This window comes from Lontra canadensis, unplaced genomic scaffold (assembly GCF_010015895.1).
Source record: "Lontra canadensis isolate GAN:19392208 unplaced genomic scaffold, GSC_riverotter_1.0 scaffold28, whole genome shotgun sequence".
Lineage (NCBI taxonomy): Eukaryota > Metazoa > Chordata > Mammalia > Carnivora > Mustelidae > Lontra > Lontra canadensis.
The window spans coordinates 4,582,018-4,602,800 of record NW_022631022.1 but is presented as its reverse complement, the minus strand read 5'-3'; the positions used below and the strand labels follow the sequence as shown (position 1 = coordinate 4,602,800).

General features: G+C 38.7%; 1 protein-coding gene across 12 annotated transcripts in view; it reads right to left on the bottom strand.

The window, feature by feature from the left end:
• CSNK1G1 (casein kinase 1 gamma 1) overlaps nucleotides 1–18,059 on the bottom strand; it is a 188,717-nt gene extending 170,658 nt beyond the window's left edge. For 4 of the 12 annotated variants that reach the window (XR_004383551.1, XR_004383550.1, XM_032864735.1 and 1 more), the window contains exon 1: nucleotides 17,886–18,058. The gene's annotated coding sequence lies outside the window, so the exon portion shown is untranslated. Of the gene's footprint in view, nucleotides 1–11,678; nucleotides 11,764–17,885 lie in introns of those variants that run through there. The other 8 variants (XM_032864726.1, XM_032864729.1, XM_032864727.1 and 5 more) reach the window with 5 other exon arrangements.
• Between the last annotated feature and the right edge of the window lie 2,724 nt (nucleotides 18,060–20,783).

The window sequence follows — 20,783 nt, the reverse complement described above, 5'->3', positions numbered from 1 at the left end:
GAACCAGCTAGTTGTCCCGTCAAAACTTTTTTTTAAAAAAGCAAATAAAGGTTTCCAAAAAAGACATCCAGGTGGCCAACAGACACATGTGAAGATGCTCAACATCACTCATCATCAGGGAAATACAAATCAAAACTATGATACCTACCACCTCACACCCGTCAGAATGGCTAAAATTAACAACACAGAAAACAACAGGTGTTTGCGAGGATGCAGAAAAAGAACTCTCTTGCACTGTTGGTAAAAATACAAACTGATGCAGTCACTGTGGACAACAGAATGAACATTCCTCAAAAAGCTAAAGACAGAACTACCGTATGACCCAGCAAATGTAATACTAGTTTTTTATCGAAAGGATATAAAAATGTTGATTTGAACGGACACATGTACCTCAGTGTTCATAGCAGCCATCAACAATAGTCGAATTACGGAAAAAGCCCAAATGTCCATCAACTGATGAACAGATAAAGAAGACATGGTGTATACACACACATACACACATACACACACACTCCTGGATTTGCATTTCCCTAATAACTAGTGATGTTGAGCATCTTTTCTTGTGCTTTATTGGCCATTTGAATATCTTTTTTTGGTGAAATATCTATTCAAGTTCTTTGCCCATTTTTCCTTTTGATAGAAAGTTTTTATAATTGGTCAGATTTCACATTTTAAGTGTATATATATGTGCGTATGCACGCACGTGCGCACACACACACACACACACACACACACACGGAATATTACTCAGCCATCAAAAAGAATGAAATCTTGCCACTGGCAACAATATGGATAGAACTAGAGTATATGATGCTAAGTCAAAAAAGTTACTCAAAGACACATACCATATAATTTCACTCTATGTAAATGGGATGAGCATTGGGTGTTATATATAAGTGATGAATCACTAAATTCTACTCCTAAAACCAATACTATACTATATGTTAACTAATTTGAATTTAAATTAAAAAAAAAAAGTATGGAAGAAAAGGAACCATGTTAGTCTGTGGAATCATTAGTTAATCACTTGGAAATATGGCACCTTGAGGTGAGCTACATTTAATGGACATACCACTTAAAATGTGAAATCTGACCAATTATAAACAAATACAGTGAAAACTTTCTATCAAATTTAAAGAAAAATGGGCAAAGAACTTGAACAGACACCTCACCAAAAAAGTATATGCAAATGGCCAATAAAGCACAAGAAAAGATGCTCAACATCACTAGCTATTAGGGAAATGCAAATCAAAATCTCAGGAGGTACCCCTTATACCCACTAGGGTGGCTATAATTAAAAAACAAAACAAAACAGGTACAAAATAACAGCTGTTGGTGAGAATGTAAAAAAATTAAAACCTTTGAACATTGCTGGTAAGAATCTAAAATGGTGCAGCCTAGATGCCTGGGTGGCTCAGTCAGTTGGGTGTTCAACTCTTGATTTCAGCTTGGGTCATAGTCTCAGGGTCATGGAATCAAGGCCTTGGGTTCCATGATCAGCGGTGAGTCTGATTCAGTTTCTCTCTCTCCTTCTCCCTCTGTCCCTCATGTACTCATGCACATGAGCTCTCTCTAAATAAATAAAATAAAACCTTAATAAATAAATAAATAAATAAAATGGTGCATTTTACTCAGAAAGTAAAATATTAGGGGGCCTGGTTGCCTCAGTCTGTAGAGCATGCGACTCTTGATCTCAGGGTCATGAGTTCAAGCTTCGTACTTGGCATAGAGACCACAAAAATAAATTAAAAATAAACTTAATAAAGAAAAAAAAAGTAAAATATAAAATTACCACATGGCCCAGCAATTCCATTACTAGCTACATACCCAAAAGAACTGAAAACCTGTATCTGAACAAAAACTTGTATATGAAGGTTCATAGAAGCACTATTTATAATAATCAAAAGATGGAAACAACCAAAAACACCATGAACTGACGAACACACAAATGTGGTATATCCATACTGTAGAATATTTTTCAGCCTTAAAAATAAAAATGAGGGGCACCTGGGTAGCTCAATGGGTTAAAGCATCTGCCTTCGGCTCAGGTCATGATCCCTGGGTCCTGGGATGGAGCCCCGCATCGGGTTCTCTGCTCAGCAGGGAGCCTGCCTCCCCCTCTCTCTTTGCCTGCCTCTCTGCCTACTTGTGATCTCTGTCAAATAAATAAATAAAATCTTTAAAAAAAAAAGACTTTGTTTTAAAAATAATAATAATAATAATAATAAATAAAAATGAAGTACTGATACATATTACAACATGAATGGACCTAGAAAACATCCTAAGTGAAAGAAGCAGACACAAAACATCACATGTTATATAAAATATCACATGTTACATAATTCTACTTATATGATATGACATACCCAGAAAAGATAAATCCAGAGATAGAACGACAGATTAGTGTTCTTCAGGAGAAAAAGGAACAAGGAGGACCTGCTTAATAGACTTGGGGTTTTTCCTTTGGGGATGATGAAATGTTTTGGAACTAGATAAAGGTTATACTTGCAAAATATCATGAACATACCAAATGCCACAAATTATACACTTCAAAATACTTAATTTTATGTCATGTGAATTTTACCTCAGTATGTAAAATAAGAAGGTGCTGGAACTGATAATGTCTTATGAAAACAATTATCCAAACAGGTCAAGCTACTCTACTACTTACTACTTCCAAACTAAAATAAAATAACACTGAAATATTTTTCTAAGTTTATTTTTTTTTTTTAGTAATCTCTACACGCAATGTGGGGCTCAAACTCATGACCTCAAGATCAAGAGTCACATGATCTTCTGACTGAGCCAGCCAAGGACTCCAACATTGAAGTTTTTCTTAAACCTTTTTTAAGATTAAATGCTGATTCGAAGGGGTATACGCACCCTAATGTTTATAGCAGCACTATCAACAATAGCCAAATTATGGAGAGAACCCAAATGTCTTTCAACAGATGAATGGATAAAATGGATAAAGAAGATGTGGGGGGGAGAGAGAGACAGAGTGTGTGTATGTGTGCGCGCGCGCGCGTGTGTGTGTAAATGGAAATTTACTCAGCCAACAAAAAGAATGAAATCTTGCAACTGCAACAACATGGATTGAACCAGAGTGTATGATGCTAAGCGAAATATGTCAGAGAAAGACAAACACCATGATTTCACCCATATGTGGAATTTAAGAAACAAAACAGATGAACACAGGGGAGGGAAGGAAAAAGAAGATACAAACAAAAATGAGGCAAACCATTAGAGACTAGAGTTCAGAAGACAAACTGAGGGTTGCTGGAAGGGAGGTGGATGGGGGGGTAGGGATTAATGAGGGCACTTGTTGGGATGAGCACTGAGTGTTTCACATAGGTGATGAATCACTAAACTCTACTCCTGAACCGAATACTACAATCTATGTTAACCAACTTGAATTTAAAAAACTAAAACAAAACAAAACAAAACCCCCACATCATTTTAAGATTAAGATGCTCCTAACAGGGGTGTCTGGGTGGCTCAGTGGGTTAAGCAGCTGCCTTTGGCTCAGGTCAGATCTCAGAGTCCTGGGATCAAGCCCTGCATCAGGCTCCCTGCTCAGTAGGGAGTCTGCTTCTCCTTCTCCCTAAGCGCCTCCCCGCTGCCTGTGCGCTCGCTCGCACTCTCTTTCAAATAAATAAATAAATAAATAAATAATAAATAAAATCTTTAAAAAAGAAAATATGCTCTTGACATTTTCTAAATCACAGTATCTCTTTAGAGAGAGAAAAGCAGTATTATACAAAGCTTCTCAAGCATAATTTATTCATGGACTTATATACTCTGAAATCTAATAAAAGATATTTTTAAAAGCTAGATGAGGTGGCTCTTCTAATTTAGTCACCATGAACAAAAAGGTCAAACAAAACCTGAAAACTCAGCTACCACAAGTTATTTCAAATTTTATATCTAAAAAACACAATACAAAGATTTTCACTGGTTATCTTTCACAATCACTTTTACAAAATAGATTCAAGTGGTCTTGTACCCAACACTGGGGACCCAACAGTCTGACTTGCCCTGTTACCTACTGTGAGCACTATTTCCCTTCTGACAGTGACTTCCCCTTGCTATCTGTCACCTAGGATTAAAAATTTGAGTCAGTTTTATTTATTTCTTGGTCTCCAGATATTACTAGCTGTTTGTTTAAAAAGAGGCTTTAGGGGCGCCTGGGTGGCTCAGTTGGTAAGCCTCTGCCTTTGGCTCAGGTCATGATCCCAGGGTTCTGGGATCCAGCCCTGTATCCGGCTTTCTGCTCAGCGGGGAGCCTGCTTCTTCCTTTCCCTCTGCCTTCTGCTCTGCCTACTTGTGATTTCTCTCTCTGTCAAATAAATAAATAAAATCTTTAAAAAAATAAAGGCTTTAGAGGTAGAGATACTTGAACTTGACATCCCGTGTCTACCCCTTATCAGCAACATGAACTTCAGAAGTAGTTTCCATTCTTGGCCTCATTGCTCAATCTGTAAAATGTAGTAATGGCCACACTTCAGGAGCATATTATGAGAAAAAAAGTGAGATAATATGGCCAAAGCATTTAGCATACTGACCATTTCATAAATAGTCAAACTACCATCACTATTATTACTATTCTGTGTTTTCACTAATAATTCCCTAGAAGAAACCCTCATGGCTGCTTGATTATATCCATTAGATTATGTCTGTGCCTCAACTCGCTTTCTTCATTCCTATCTTTTAGGAGTCCAATTTTAGTATATGTGCTGCCGAAGCGAGCACTCTTTTAGGAGTCCAAAGGACTCTGCACATCACCATCAGATTTACCTTCATCTGCATTTACCAGACATACAAATGCATGCTGTTAACTCCCCAGCTTAAAAAACCTTTATGGGTCTCTACTTAATGCCAACATCAAATCTAACTTCCTCCACCTGACATTCATTATCCTCTCTTAAGAGCTGTTTCTCAAACTTTAGTGTACATCAGAATCATCTGAAGTGTTTGTTCAAACAGATTGGTGGAACCCACCCTTAGTTTCCAATTCAGTAGATCTACAGCAGGCCTCAAAATCTGTATTTATAATAAATGTCCAGGTGATGCTAACACTGCTTGAGGAACCACACTCTTAGAAGTACTACTCTTGTATGGCTCCATTCTGCCTCCTTAAGCTTATTTTTGCCTACTCTCTAAGTGGCACACACAGCTTTGATTGGATTAATCTTTTCACGGGCTGTGCCCAGGTCTCCCTCACTGCTTAGCTTAGCTGCCTGCAAACACTTCCTTGCTTACTCAAATCCTACCTCTCTTAAGCTTGTGGTTCCCAGCACTCCCTGCACACTACAATGGAAAAGCTTTTTCATAAACTATGGAGGCACCTTCCCAAGATTCTGATTCAAATGATCCTGGGAAAAGTTTCCCCCGAGGGATTCTAAAGAGCTGCAGAGCTGAGATCCACTACTTTACCTTCAATCTCCTTCCCATCAGGACTATGAACTGAATGTTCTCCCCTTAAGATCCCTACAGTATTCCCAGATTATATTAACAAGTTTGCACTCATTTACTTATTGGATTGTACTACTTTCACCCTACCATTTTAAGTCTTGTTTCTCCAACTTGATAAATAATCTTATCTTCAATTTCTGTATTTCTACAGCCCTAGCATGATGAGTACACTGTAGGAACTCTGTGGTTATTTCTTCATTGATAATGGATTCAAGTTAGAAGTCAGAATATTAAAGTATTTCTAATTTATCCAAACTATAGTTCCTCTTTTTTTTTTTTTAAATACAGTTCTACAACAAGCTTATTTTGTGATGGTGATCATTTAACTCCTTCCATCCCCAATAACTAAATTTAAAAGAAAAATACTAATTATCAAAATGCTGTGGGAAATAATAAAATGATTAATAGCATCATAAATCACAGTTGCTTCCTTAGAGCAAATAGCCTTGTCGAAATCCATTAAAGACTGTTTCAAAACAGTTAAAGAGAATCAAAGCACACTTATTTAAAGATGCTGAAGCTCTGAATAGTTCTATGATTTGTTTTCTCAACAGATGTGCATCCTTCAAGCCCTGAATTCACCAGACGCATATTAAATTAATCCGTACTTTTAGTTTTACGTAACACTCCACTCCAGTTTTATAAATACACCACCATATAAAGCAGAATTCTACTGTTGCTTTCCGACATTAAATATTAACAGATTATTTCCACTGTGCAAAAAAAAATAAGTTAAGATTCATTTTAATGCAGTGGAATGTGTGCTTACAAAATATAGGCTATAATATCTTCATTATTTTTAATTAGCCAATTTCTATCTAGAATGTGAAAAATGACAAATTTGCTTGTAACTAAAGACCAAGTGACACCTGGCACTTTATAAGAAATACACAATAACTCACTCGACACTTCAGAAATTAGGTTTACTGCTGTAACTGTAGTTTTTTTTTAAATTTTTATTTATTTTATTTTGACAGAGAGAGATCACAAGTAGGGGGGGGGGAAGCAGGCTCTCTGCTCAGCAGAAAGCCCGATGTGGGGCTCGATCCCAGGACCCTGAGATCATGACCTGAGCTGAAGGCAGAGGCTTAACCCACTGAGCCACCCAGGCATCCCATGTAACTGTAGTTTAATAGTCCACTTAAATTTTCTGGAAAATGTACCTCTTATAAAATCATAATTTCTCCATAAGCTAAAATGAATGAGTTCTTATAAGAGAAGCAAGACTGGACTGGGAGTCAGGAGATCTGGGTTCCAGTCTCATTCATTTGCTATTCCATCTTGAGTGCATCACTTAGCCTCTCTACACTTCAGTAATCTCAGTTGTAAAACCAAACGGTCTACCTAGACCATCTCTATGTTTTCTTTTAGCTTTATGATTCCATAATCTATGGAACTCAAGAAACACAAGCATTAACCAGATGAATCCCATTAAAGAGAAAGTAAGCTTACACACTGATAGATTTGGAAAGCATCTATCTCTGGAAAACCTAAATGCTTTCACACAAACAGACCATTCCTTGTGTCTATTGTTAATTAACTAGGTGAAAAAGCAAATAAAACCCACCAAACATGGAGTTACTAAACAGTTTTTTTTTAAAGATTTTATTTATTTATTTGACAGAGATCACAAGTAAGCAGAGAGACAGGCAGAGAGAGAGAGAGGAGGAAGCAGGCTCCCCGCTGAGCAGAGAGCCTGATGCAGGGCTTGATCCCAAGACCCTGAGATCATGACCTGAGCCGAAGGCAAAGGCTTTAACCCATGTTTAGCCCCTAGTAAACAGTTTTTGCATCATACCTTAGATGGCCAGAATATTTGGAGGTCAAAATACCAATTAAGGTTAAGATGTTCTAGAAAAATAGAAGGTGTCCTAGAAGTGCAGGAAAGGATAGTTAATAAAACCACATAAAAGTGGATTCTAGCTAACAATTACTACTTAGGCTATATAAGAAAGAGTGTCTCAGGAAAGCATTTTATTACATTTAGAACAGCTATTCCCTCTGAGTGCAAACTAGAAATAATTAGGCAACTACGATCTTTGCCTGCTCAAGCATCTGGATAGTCTTCAACAAGTTTAACAGAAAGAAGCAAAAACCGAAAGGGCATCAAGAAATCTACATAATTCCCTGCACAACAATAAAAGGCAAGTGGCAAAGGACTTTAACTTTAGTAATAGTTCAAAAATTCCGAATTTAGATCTCCCTCAAGCCCCGTTATCACATGCAACTGTCATATGGCCAGGACCACATTTAGCTCACACTTCTTAATGCCCAATTACATATCTCAAAGAATTAAGCACCTGTCGATTAACACCTAATGATCTAACATAATCCTTTTGAAAGGGAAATTCAGACTCTGAACAATGCTTCTAATTATATCTGAGAATGTAAGGAAAATCTCTTTTCAAAACCACTCCCACATTATTTTATTCATTTTTATTTCTTTAAAAAAAATGCACCCAGGGGCTTGGGGCGAAAGGGAAGCTTGAAATGGCAGAGCACAGAGGATTTCTAGGAAAATGAAAACACTCTGTATATTAAATGATGGATAGTATACACTTTTACAAACCCATAGATTGTATAAAACAAAGAATGAACCCTAAGCTACTATGGACTTCGAGTGATTATGATGTGTCAATAGAGTTCATTAAATGTGTCAATTTGTTCATCAACTGTAACAAATGTACCACTCTGGTGGAGAGGATGGGGGAGGCCATACACATATAGTGCAGAAAGTTTATGGGAAAACTGTTTTCTTCCTTTCAATTTTGTTGTGAACCTAAAACTGCCCTTAAACAATAGTCTTCGGGGACACCTAGGTAGCTCAGTCGGTAAAGCATCAGACTCTTGGTTTCGGCTCAGGTCATGATCTCAGGGTCATGGGATGGAGCCCCAAGTAGGCCTCTGTGTTCAGCGGGGAGTATGCTTGAGGATTCTCTCTCTCTCCCTCCCTCCCTCTGCCCCTAGCCTTGCTCACACATGTACATGCTCTCTTTCTTGAATAAATAAGTAAATCCTTAAAAAATAAAATAAAATCTTTTTAGGGGGCACCTGGCTGGCTCTGTCAATAGAGCATGCAACTCTTGATCTCGGGGTTGTAAGCTGGAGACCCACACTGGGTACAGAGATTACTTAAAAATAAAATCTTTAGAAAAAGTCTTTCTTAAAAATACCACATTAACATTTTTTGAGTAGAAACACTTTTATAAAACAATTGAACATTCTTGTGCAAAAATATCAACAGACACACGGTCCTTAAACCTTTCATAAAAATTAGCTCAAAATGGATCTTTTTTTTTTTTTTTAAGATTTATTTATTTGACGGAGAAAGAGAACAGGAGAGCACAAGCAAGGGGAGCAACAGAGACAGAGGGAGAAGCAGGGAGCCTGACGTGGGACTCAATTCCAGGACCCTAGGATCACGACCTAAGCCGAAGGCAGCCACCTAACCAACTGAGCCACCCAGGTGCCCTCAAAATGGATCTTTTTAAAAAAACGGACCTGAGAACTCAGTGTAAAATGTAAAACTATAAAAACTCTTGAAGATCACATAGAACAAATGTATATAACCTTGAGTTTGGCAATGAGTTTTTAGATGTGATACCAAAAGCATACTCAATGAAAGAAAAACTTGATAAGGTGGACTTCATTAGAATTTAAAACTTTTATACTACAAAAGACAAGAGAATAAAGAGACAAACCACAGATTGGAAAAAAAAAAAACATTTGCAAAAAACGAAAAAATATTTGCAAAAAACCGTATCTGATTCTTAACCAACTGAATGAGCCACCCAGATGCCCCCCCCCATCTTGTTGCTTTAGAAGAAAAAATTAAATTGGGGACTCTGTGATAGACCAACCAATTGTGTAGAACTTAATATAGAGTATGGATCCCTTTAGATGGGAACTGGCAATAGTCTTATTTCAACAGTTTAAGGAGCATGGATTTTCCCTAATATAACCCTTAAGGCTTATGATTGCTTTTAAAATTAAATCTTATTTATGGAAACAGTTCCATCTTTCTGTTTAGAGAACTATAAAAATTAACTATATCCTGTACACGTGTATATACTTGTGTGTAAAGAGAGGTAGGAGAAACATCTTATCACTCACTACATTGTTTTCAACTTTCTTCAAGAGAATTCTTCCTTGTATAATTGGTGCTAAATAAATGTTTGATGTATTGTGTCTACAAAGAAAAAAAAAACCGTATCTGATAAAAATGTGTATCCAAATTAAACAAGGAATAGTTAAAACTCAACAATAAGAAAATAACCCAATTTAACGGACAGAAGAGTGAACAGACACCTTCACCAAAGAAGATATGAAGATGGCCAATAAGCATGGTGCTCAACATTTTATGTCATTAGGAAACTGCAAATTAAAACACGTTATCAGACAGGGCACCTGGGTGGCTCAGTGGGTTAAGCCTCTGCCTTCAGCTCAGGTCATGATCCCAGGACCCTGGGATCGAGCCCCACATCAAGCTCTCTACTCAGCAGGGAGCCTGCTTCTCCCTCTCTCTCTGCCTGCCTCTCTGCCTACTTTTGCCTACTTGTGATTTCTCTCTCTGTCAAATAAATAAATAAATAATCTTAAAAAAATAAAATAAAAATAAAATACATATTTGAATGGCTAAAGTACAAAAAACTGATCATATCAATTCTGGCAAGGATGTAGAGAAATAGGAATACTCATTCATTGCTGATGGGAATGCAAAATGATAAAACCACTTTGGAAGACAGTTTGGCAGTTTCCTGTAAAATTAAATATATGTTTACCATACAATCCACCAATCAAGCTCCTAGGCATTTACCTATAGGAGTTATCAAGCCACAAAAAGACATGGATAAACCTTAAATACATACAACACAAAGAGTAAACCTTAATAAGAAATAGTGTGTTACAGTTAATAATAATGTATCAATATTACACATTAATTGTAACTAATGTATCACACTAACACAAGATGTTAATAATTGGGGAAATGGATGGGATGTAGTTTTGTAGATATGGAAATATGGAATTCTACCTGCTCAATTATTCTGTAAATTTAAAACTGTTAAAAAAAAAATAAAGTCTTGGGGTGCCTGGGTGGCTCAGTGGGTTAAGCCGCTGCCTTCGGCTCAGGTCATGATCTCGGAGTCCTGGGATCGAGCCCCGCATCGGGCTCTCTGCTCACCAGGGAGCCTGCTTCCTCCTGTCTCTCTGACTGCCTCTCTGCCTGCTTGTGATCTCTCTGTCAAATAAATAAATAAAATCTTTTAAAAAAATAAATAAATAAATAAATAAAGTCTTAATTAAAAAAAAAAAAAACAAAAAACCCGGGGGGGGGGGCGCCTGGGTGGCTCAGTGGGTTAAAGCCTCTGCCTTCGGCTCAGGTCATGATCCCAGGATCCTGGGATCGAGCCCCACATTGGGCTCTCTGCTCGGCAGGGAGCCTGCTTCCTCCTCTCTATCTCTGCTGGCCTCTCTGCCTACTTGTGATCTCTATCTGTCAAATAAAATAAATTTAAAAATCTTAAAAAAAAACAAACAGGTATCTGTGGATAGGAGATATTATTACTTTAGGCTACAGAAATTTGATTTTATTTAATTTCTTTCACTGTTCTCAAATTTAAATCTATTTAAATTTTTTAAATAATTAACTTTAAACCCCTTGCCTTTTTCCTGGCATTAGTCATACCCCTGCTCACTACCACCTACATGAGAGAGTAATATCTAAGAAATGGAGGAAAAAAATCCAGCTAAGAAGCTGCTTGACCACAGCTATGGTTAGCAATTCAGCCTGAAGAACTAAAATGAAATCTGGTGATTACCATGGACACTACACACACACATACACACACACACACACACACACACCCCAAAAACTTAAAAAACATTTTCACACCACTCATTAATGCCAGCAGACAATATGTATCAGTATATGTATATATGTATATGTGTGTATATACATACATATATGTATATGTGTATGTGTGTGTGTGTGTGTGTGTATATATATATATATATATATATAAAAACAAGAAAAACGTAAATGTACAGTACTTTCATTCAGAGGCCCATAAGTCCTCAACACCCCTTTTTCTACATTAGAAAATGTAAACTACAGAAATCAGTGTGCATCCAATGCTATATTATTCCTTGGAAATTTTATATGTCGTTTTAATGAAGAAACTATAGCATTTTGACAGGCTTACCCAGCACCCAGAGGTGTTGCACCGAGTTGTCTTTGGTGGCAAAGGCAAAGGCTACCTGTTCACTCAGCTTCTCTGGCCAAGGCAAAATCCAAGAGAATATCCCTTTCCCCAGTATGTCTATGCCTCCATTGTGATGGGTTAGCAATTATTAAAGAACAATTCCCATCCCTGACAACCCAGCCCTTGCCACAACTACACTGCCCACTTGGAGCTTCTGGTGAGGAAGAGACTACAGGAGTATCAGGACAGGCCACTAGTCTTCCTATAATATCAGAACATTTCTGCTGCAGACAAAGCATGGCGCTCTTCTATCCAGATTACTCTCTTCAGTCCATTTCTAAGAGACCACGCTAGTAGTATTTTATAGTTTCTCAAAGATGCCTGAGTGTTTCTAGTCTATGCCAGGTGCCAACTACTGTAACCTGAACAAATAATGGTCTTTTCCAGCTCAGTAAACCCAAAAGCCTATTCTCAGGAATTACTAAAATCTGAACTGAAAAATCCAAGTATGTGGCCTATGAACTATATGGTGCCATTTAGATGAAAATAATAGCAAATAGCATATGGTAAGGCAAAACTCCCTACTGAAAGATTAAATTTAAGTGGACTTACCACTAAATACAAAAAATCCTCAGCAAAAGCTTCTCTTCTAGATATAACACGAGAGAATAAAAGATTTATTCTGTATCTCCATAATCCTTTTTTTCTTTCTTTTTTTTTTTAAAGATTTTATTTATTTACTTTACAGAGAGAGAGAGATCACAAGTAGGCAGAGAGGCAGGCAGAGAAAGAGGAAGAGAAGCAGGCTCCCTGCTGAGCAGAGAGCCCGACGTGGGGCTCGATCCCAGGACCCTGACACCATGACCTGAGCCGAAGACAGCGGCTTAACCCACTGAGCCACCCAGGCGCCCCTCCATAATCCATTTTTAAAGCAACTTCCAGCAACAAGTGTTGACAAAAATGGTTTAAGTGAATGATGACAAAGATGACTCCCTAATGTTCATATAGTTTAAAATGACTTACTTTTAGCCGTTTTCTGTGTAACAATATAAAATATAAAAATTCAAGTTCTTTTAGTTACATGTTCACTGATATAGCCGAAATTACATAATCTAAATCTACTGAGGATCTTTATTTTTTAAAAATAATCTGATGAATTCAAAGCCATAAAACATGAAGGGGTGAGGGAATAAGGAATCTGAAACAGATGGCATCTGATTTTTTTCCTGAGTCCATCTTGAACACAATCCCAATAATGTCAAGATCCAATTTAGCTCTCCAAATAAGTAATCCACAAAACTTAAAATGGTAATTCTGAAAGTAATTTCATTTTTTTACCCTCCCAGCTTCTCAAAGTTTCTAATTAGGCAGAAATGAGTACAGATAACTTAGATGTTAAAAAGAGAAAAACTATCATGCCACAAATTCTGAAGTTCTTTCAGGAAAATCTACTTCCTTATCTAAAGCAACTGAAAAGCAATTTCTACCAAGACTGACGATACTAAAATCTGTGATATCAGCCTTTTTTTTCTTTATACAGTTACAGTGATTATTTATCCTTAATAGAGACCAAATCATATCTTCAGAAAGCAATATACTTGTAAAAAAGCAACAAGCTCTGGAAGACTATTCATTTGGTTTGAATAAAGCACTACTTGGCATTTTTTAAACATTTCCACAGTAACTCTTTCACTACCAATTTGGCAACACAGTAAAATTAACTGTACTTTGTTCCTTATATGTTTCCAGCATATGGTATATAAATCTTCCCATTTTTTCCTAAATTTTTTTGATATCATTCAAGAGATGCAATACTAAAGAAACATTTAGTCATTTTTAGATTTCCTGACAAACAAATTCCAAAACTAACAACTGCAAAGATCCCTGGAAGAGCCACATACTTTGAGTGGAAAAGGTCACTGAGAAAAGTGCCCCAATGGTCTCTAATGTTGCCTACTATTTAGGTAGACATTTTTCCTCTAACAGCTAGTATCCTACTTCATATCCCAAAGTAAATTTAATTTAGTAATAAAGTTCTATCAGAATATAGGGGGGAAATGGGAGCTTCTGATAGCTTTACCAAAGCAAGATAATACAGGCTCAATTTTAAGGTCCAAAAGACGATTAAAAATGATGATCCAGAGAAACACAGCTAAAAGCTTAGGTATACACTGAAGGGTTTATACAAAAAAAAAAAAAAAGACTTTATACTCTTAGAAAAGCCATTTAGAAACCTGAATAATCTTACCAAAAAATCTGTTTAAGTGTAGCAAAAATATAATTTCAACTCTTTAAAAATAATACTCTTTGGGGCGCCTGGGTGGCTCAGTTGCCTTCAGCTCGGGTCATGATCTCGGGGTCCTGGGATCGAGCCCCGCATCGGGCTCTCTGCTTGGTGGGGCGCCTGTTTCCTCCTCTCTCTCTGCCTGCCTCTCTGCCTACTTGTGATATCTGTCTGTCAAATAAATAAATAAAATATTTAAAAAATAATAATATTTTTTAATAATTCAAAATATAGGGACACCTGGGTGGCTCAATGGGTTAAAGCCTCTGCCTTCAGCTCAGGTCACGATTCCAGGGTCCTGGGATCAAGCCTCACATTGGGCTCTCTGCTCAGCCTGCCTCTCTGCCTACTTGTGATCTCTGTCAAATAAATAAATAAAATCTTTAAAAAAAAAATTCAAAATATACCCATTTATCAATTTGACCAATATTTACTTGGTGCCTGTTTTAAGCAGCTACAGTGGTGAATAAAATTTAACATAGTATCTCTACCTCAAAGAGCATGCAATATAGTTGGATAGTTTTATTTAAAAAAAGAAAGTTCAACTCTATGTAAAAGACAGAGATATGGGAAAGAAATATTTGAAATTTCTTTCAAAATATGCAAAACCTATAAACCTCCCTAAAAAGCGATACTGAATTACAAACTTTATACCCACTTTCGACAGAAAAAAATCTTATTAAAGTTATTTGACTTATTTTTTTTTAAGATTTTATTTATTTATTTGACAGAGAGAGAGAGATCACAAGTAGGCAGAGAGGGAGGGAGAGTCCCTGCTGAGCGGAGAGCCCGATGCGGGGCTTGATCCCAGGACCCTGAGATCACCACCTGAACCGAAGGCAGAGGCTTAACCAACTGAGCCACCCAGGCGCCCCTGACTTATATTTTGAGTATGAAGTATATTTAAAAATTAAAAATTACTGGCTACAAGTTACATAAAAAAGCAAACACTATTAGTTGATAATCTGATGTAATAGGTTACATATAACTGTATCATTTTAAATTTATAAAATGAGGGGCTGCTGGGTGACTCAGTGGGTTAAGCCTCTGCCTTAGGCTTAGGTTATGGTCTGGGGTCCTGGGATCAAGCCCCACATTGGGCTCTCTGCTTGGTGGTGAGCCTGCTTCTCCCCTCTCTGCCTCCTCTCTGCCTACTTGTGATCTCTCTCTCTCTCTGTGTCAAATAAATAAATAAATAAAAATAAAATCTTTTTTAAAAATAATAAATTTATAAAATGAATATAAAAACTTATTATTCTTAGATTTAGTTCTATATTCTCATCATGAATGATTTAAAAGCAGAAATTCATTCCATTTTCATTTGTTTTACAGAATTTTATACAAAAGAATTCTGCAAGTAGGGACACCTAGGTGACTCAGTTGGTTAAGCATCTGCTTTTGGTTCAGGTCAGATCCCAGGGGCCTCATATCCGGTTCCCTGCTTAGGAGGGAGTCTGCTTATCCCTCTCCCTCTGCATCTCTCTCCAGCTTGTACTCTCTCAAACAAATAAAATCTTTAAAAAAAAAATTCTGTAAGTATTGCTAATAGTTTAAGTCTAATTAAGATGAGTCATGCTACTGATGTTGATGCTAATCTTAAAATTACAACTACTTTCTATTTTATGCCCCAATTTTAATTCTCTTCAGAGACATATGAAGTTAATTAAACTTTATATAAGTTATATGTGTGGAAGTCATGAATTACTATATTGCACACCTGAAACTAATATAACACTGTATGTTAACTGGAATTAAAAACTTAAAAGAAAATATATATACATTACTATTTAAATTTTTTAAATCAATCTACACTATACACACTACAAATCCGAGAAAAACCTTTGAAATAATGGTCACTTCAATAAATGCACATATTGTTCTCTCTTTTGTAGAGTTTAAAGCACCTACTAATAACTGAATTTCATGCCACTTACAGTAAATTTCTAGAAGCCACTGAAAGTCCTATTGTATACATATGTTTTTGCAATATTATCCAGTTCCCTTCCCATTCTGGGCTATGTTGACTGTGGAGATTAATAATAATTGATCTTTCAATTAGAAGGTGTTTACAGCGGTGCCTGGGTGGCTCAGATGGTTAGACGTCTGCCTTTGGCTTAAGTCATGATCTCCAGGTTCTGGGATCAGGCCGCATCAGAGCCTGCTTCTCCCTCTCCCACTGCCTCAACCCTACTTGTGTGCTCTCTGTGTCTCTCGGTCTCTCAAATGAAAAAATAAAATCTTAAAAAAAAAAAAAAAAAGTGCGTACATTTAGGGACACCTGGTGGCTTGGTCGTTAAGCAGCTGCCTTCAGCTCAGGTCATGATCCCAGGGTTCTGGGAGGCCCACATGGGGCTCCTTGCTCAGCGGGAGTCTGCTTCTCCCTCTGCCTACTGTTCCCCTTGCTCATGCACGCTCTCTCTCCCTCTGACAAATAGATAAAATCTTTAAAAAAACAAAAGCAAAAACAAAACACTGTGGAAAGGGACTGCAGACTGACTTTTTAAAAAAAAAAATGAAGGCACTTCCATTTAAAGTGCACTGTTATTTAATTTTTTCTTTTAAGAAGACTCCACGTGAGTGGAATCCAACTCCGGGCTTGATCTCCATCCTGAGATCAAGACCTGAGCTGAGATCAAGAGCCACTGAGCCACCCAGGTGCCCCTAGTGTGGACTGTTATTTAAATACAATACACACACACACACACTTACAATATTGGTAAAAATTTTAACTCATTTTACTTAGGAAGAAACTAAATCTCCAGTAGGTCCCATGACTTGCCCAAGGTCAACAACTAGCCAGTGGCACAGTCTGGGTTCAATCCCAGATTTACCTATCTTAAAGCCAATACTTCCACTTGACCACAATTATCTCCTTAAAAGATTAAGAGACAGGCTCAAAAGCTGAGGATCTTGTCTCTATGAACGTTCATGTATCTATTCTGAGCCATCTATCACCACACAGTAGCTACAATTCAGTCGCTAATTAAAATATAAATGAAGAGGATCTTTCTGCTTCATTTAAACTAGGACAGGCATACAGACAGGTAAGGAAGAGATTGGAAAAGGAGGCTTGCCTCAACATGTCTAGCCTAGACCTCTACATCTACATGGTCCCCCCAGCCTATTTTTTATAAACATGCATATCTACCAAACAAAGCTATGCCCGACTAGCCTGTAGTTTGGTGCTTTTCCGTGTTGCACTTTTCTAAGACAATTTATACGAGATTTAACATCGAACTGGGAGACCTGGCTGAATATGCCATTCCGGCACCTTCCAAATATCTGAAATATCATTTAAGGGCAAAGAACCTCACCCTCTTTTTTACGCTGTGATGCTTGCCCACTTGATGGGTACAGCTCCGGTACGACTCTGGGGCGAGAGTGCAGTAAAGGAAGAAGTGGGGGAAGCACACGGAAGTTGGGTGGAGGGAGGTCTCCTTACCCACTCTTCTGCCCTAGCTCCGCCAAGGGCGGCTCCCCGTGGTGCCCAGCCGACTCACAACCCCCACAACCCTGGAAGCCGTTGCTCTGTCTCGGAAGGGTAGGCAGGGGAAGCAAGGGACTGCCCCAACCACTCGAACAAGGTCCATTCTCCCCTTCTGGCCCGGGAGGATGCTCCCCCTTTCAGAGCGAATCCTCCAGGTGGCAAACTCCCGGTCCACTTCAGCCGAAGTCTTCTGCATCCGAAGGGGCGCCTCCCCCGCAACCTGGAGCTGGCCACCCGAAACTCCTCCAAGCGGTCTCGCCCAAACCCTCCATTCCACCCCCGCAACCCGCCACAGAAACACACGCCGGCCTGCGCCCCACCCAGGATCTCCGCGGCCCCCTCCCCAACCCGGAGAACGGCCCCCAGACCAGTCCCTACAGACACACACACTCTCAGGTTCCAGCCTCCCGGACCCCATCGAAGCCGGAGTGAGTACCTGGTCCGGCAGTGCTCCGAGGCTCAGATTGGGCGGGCACGGTACCCTCCCGGAGGCGCCGAGTGCTTCTCCAGCCACCCGCAGTGGTGGCTTCTCTCTTTCCCAGGAGCGGGAGGGAGGAGAGGTGTGGGAGGGGAGGGGGAAAGCGAGGAGCCGAGGGGCTGTAAGAGCCGAGCCGGAACCACTAGCGCTGGCCCCACCCTCGGCCCGGCGCAGAGCACCCTGGCGCTCCTGATAGGACAAACTTAAAGCAGGCAAAGAGAAAGGGACACCACCACTTCCGGGTCATCCCCACTACTGCCCCTCCCTAGCAACCGCGTGGGGTTGCTAAGCGGAAGTGCCTTCAAAGACAACCAACCCCATTTCTTCCAAAACTACCAGGAGGTAGCTCGGAGGGGCTACCTTTTTGGAAACACCCTCTTACCTTTCCCCCGTGGTCTTAGAAGGGACACACTCTTCGCCGTCAGAGACGCGGAGCCCAGCTTGCTTTTCCCTTCAACTGTAGTCCCCCCTCCAGCGCCCAGGCACTATATACACCTGCTCCCTCCCAACCTGAGTCCAAGCCAACCCATTGACTCCTCCTAAGACTCTCTCTGGTCCCTCGTGGGAGTTTTCTTCTGGCGACTTAGCAAGCATCTCCCTCTTGTGGATTTTCAGTTATGTTTCAGCTGGGTTTAAAAAATCTTCAATGTTACGAAAGCTTTTTCATGGACTTCATTCACCTGTGACAGCCTCTGAAACCGAACGGTGAGAAAAGTTTTGTCTTCACCTACCTTTCTTTTGTGAGGATTACACATTTATGTACAATCTAGAAATAGCCTAGCTTAAATGGAAGGGAAAAACAAAGATTGGCTGTAAGTCGAGTAGAGCGATTTTGATCCTTAAAAAAGGCCAAAAGAAGCCGGTAATCAAGCTAGGGAAAGACAACATTTAATCCTCCACTCAGAATAAACTTTCATACCAACACTGTGGACAAGAAAAATGTTGTGAGACCTCATTTACTCTTCTGTCGGGGTCATCTGAATTTTGAAGTTATTGGGAAAACTACTGGCTATGATAAAACCCAATATAATTAATCCTCTCTTTAGAAAAATAACCCATACATTAGGACAGTTAAATATTCAGAAAATTGTAACTGGGAAATCAGAAAAAAAAATAGTAAAAATCTTGGCTGGACTTTCTTATCTTGAATGTTTAAAATCAGTAAAACTTGAGTAGCTGCTGAATCTGTTCTCTATTCGATAGCAGTGAATGTACATGCAATTGCTGGCTCTGATTTTACTGGTCATGATAGCTTCTTAGTCACCAATATTGGACTGTTGTCCACCTCATCTGGGGCAGAGGAAATGAGCTTTGGTAACTTAAAAGAAAGAGTAGGACTGTTGGTTTCCTGTACACATGGAACAGCATTAAATTGATTCATCCTAGACAGTTTAGCAAAACCTGTAGGAAATCACTTGAAATTCAAATGTCGGTAGTAATTTAATTAGTCTAAAACATTTCAACTCTTGCCATGGACATGCATACGTGTGGGAGTATGCACATAAAAATTTCAAATGGAATTTGAATACATCCACTGATTAATAGTTCTTTTAAAGGGGTGCCTGGCTGGCTCGGTCAGTAGAGCATGCAAGTTCCAGCCCCAAGTTGGGTGTAGGGATTACTTAAAAAACAAACAAACAAACAAACAAAGAAACCCACCTGGCAATAGGTCACAAGTAATAAACCTGTTACCATGACAAAATAGAGGATATTATTTCAATTGTCAACAGAATCAAAAATTTTTAAATTAGAAAATAAAACTATGAGTTCAATGAATAATGACTTATCTAAACTACCGTGGACTTAGATGTCGCTAAAAATCTTAAAAAGTGATATGGTAAATGTGTTCTATATAAATAAATATTTAATTGGGTAAAATTAATTGTTAAGATTTTTTAAAAGATTTTATTTGTCAGAGAGAGCGAGCATGAGCAGGGGGAAGGGCCAGAGGCAGAGGGAGAAACAGGCTCCCCCACTAAGCAAGGAGCCAGATGTGGGACTCAATCCCAGGACCCCAGAATCATGACCTGAGCTGAAGGCAGACCCCCTAACCAACTGAGACACCCAGGCGTCCCACAATTAATTGTTAAGATTAAACGTGGTAGTAGCCAATATAGAAATGCAGGTTCCTGTGCATCATTCATTTTTCCAATTGCCTGAGGTAATAGGAGTTATAAAAGCATCCATTTAAATCCTCTCTTACTATAGTTTTGTGGTTTTGGTTTTTTGGTTTTTTTTTTAGTTACTCAATTGCTTTTTTACAGTTGTATGACTGGCTCAACTACTAAATGGTCATATGACATACAGTTCTATCATTTTCTTTTTTAAAAGAAAGATTTATTTATTTATGAGGGGCATCTAGGTGGCTTGGTTGATTAAGCGTCTGCCTTATGCTCAGGTCATTCCAGGGTCCTGAGATCAGGCACCCTGCTCACCAGTCAGTCTGTTTCTCCCTCTTCCTCTGGCCCTCTTCCTGCTTGTGCTTGCTTTCTCTCCAATAAATAAATAAATATCTTTTTTAAAAAAGATTTATTTATGAGAGAGAGAGAGCACATGTGAGTGGGGGGGAGGAGCAGAGAGAGAGAAAAAAAAGTCTTCAAGCAGCAGGGGGTCTGACATGGGGCTGAATCCCACAACCCATGAGATCATGACCAAGCTGAAACCAAGAGATGCCTAACTGATTGAGCCACCCAGGTGCCCTATTACTCTATCATTTTCAGTATACTCATTGCTTGGAGATCTCCAAAGTTGTACAGCAAAATCCACATCTGAAACTAGCTATGTGGGTTTAACTACATTTTTAGGATTTTGTGAGCAGTACTAGAGGAATCCATATTCTTCTTTTTTTTTTTTTAA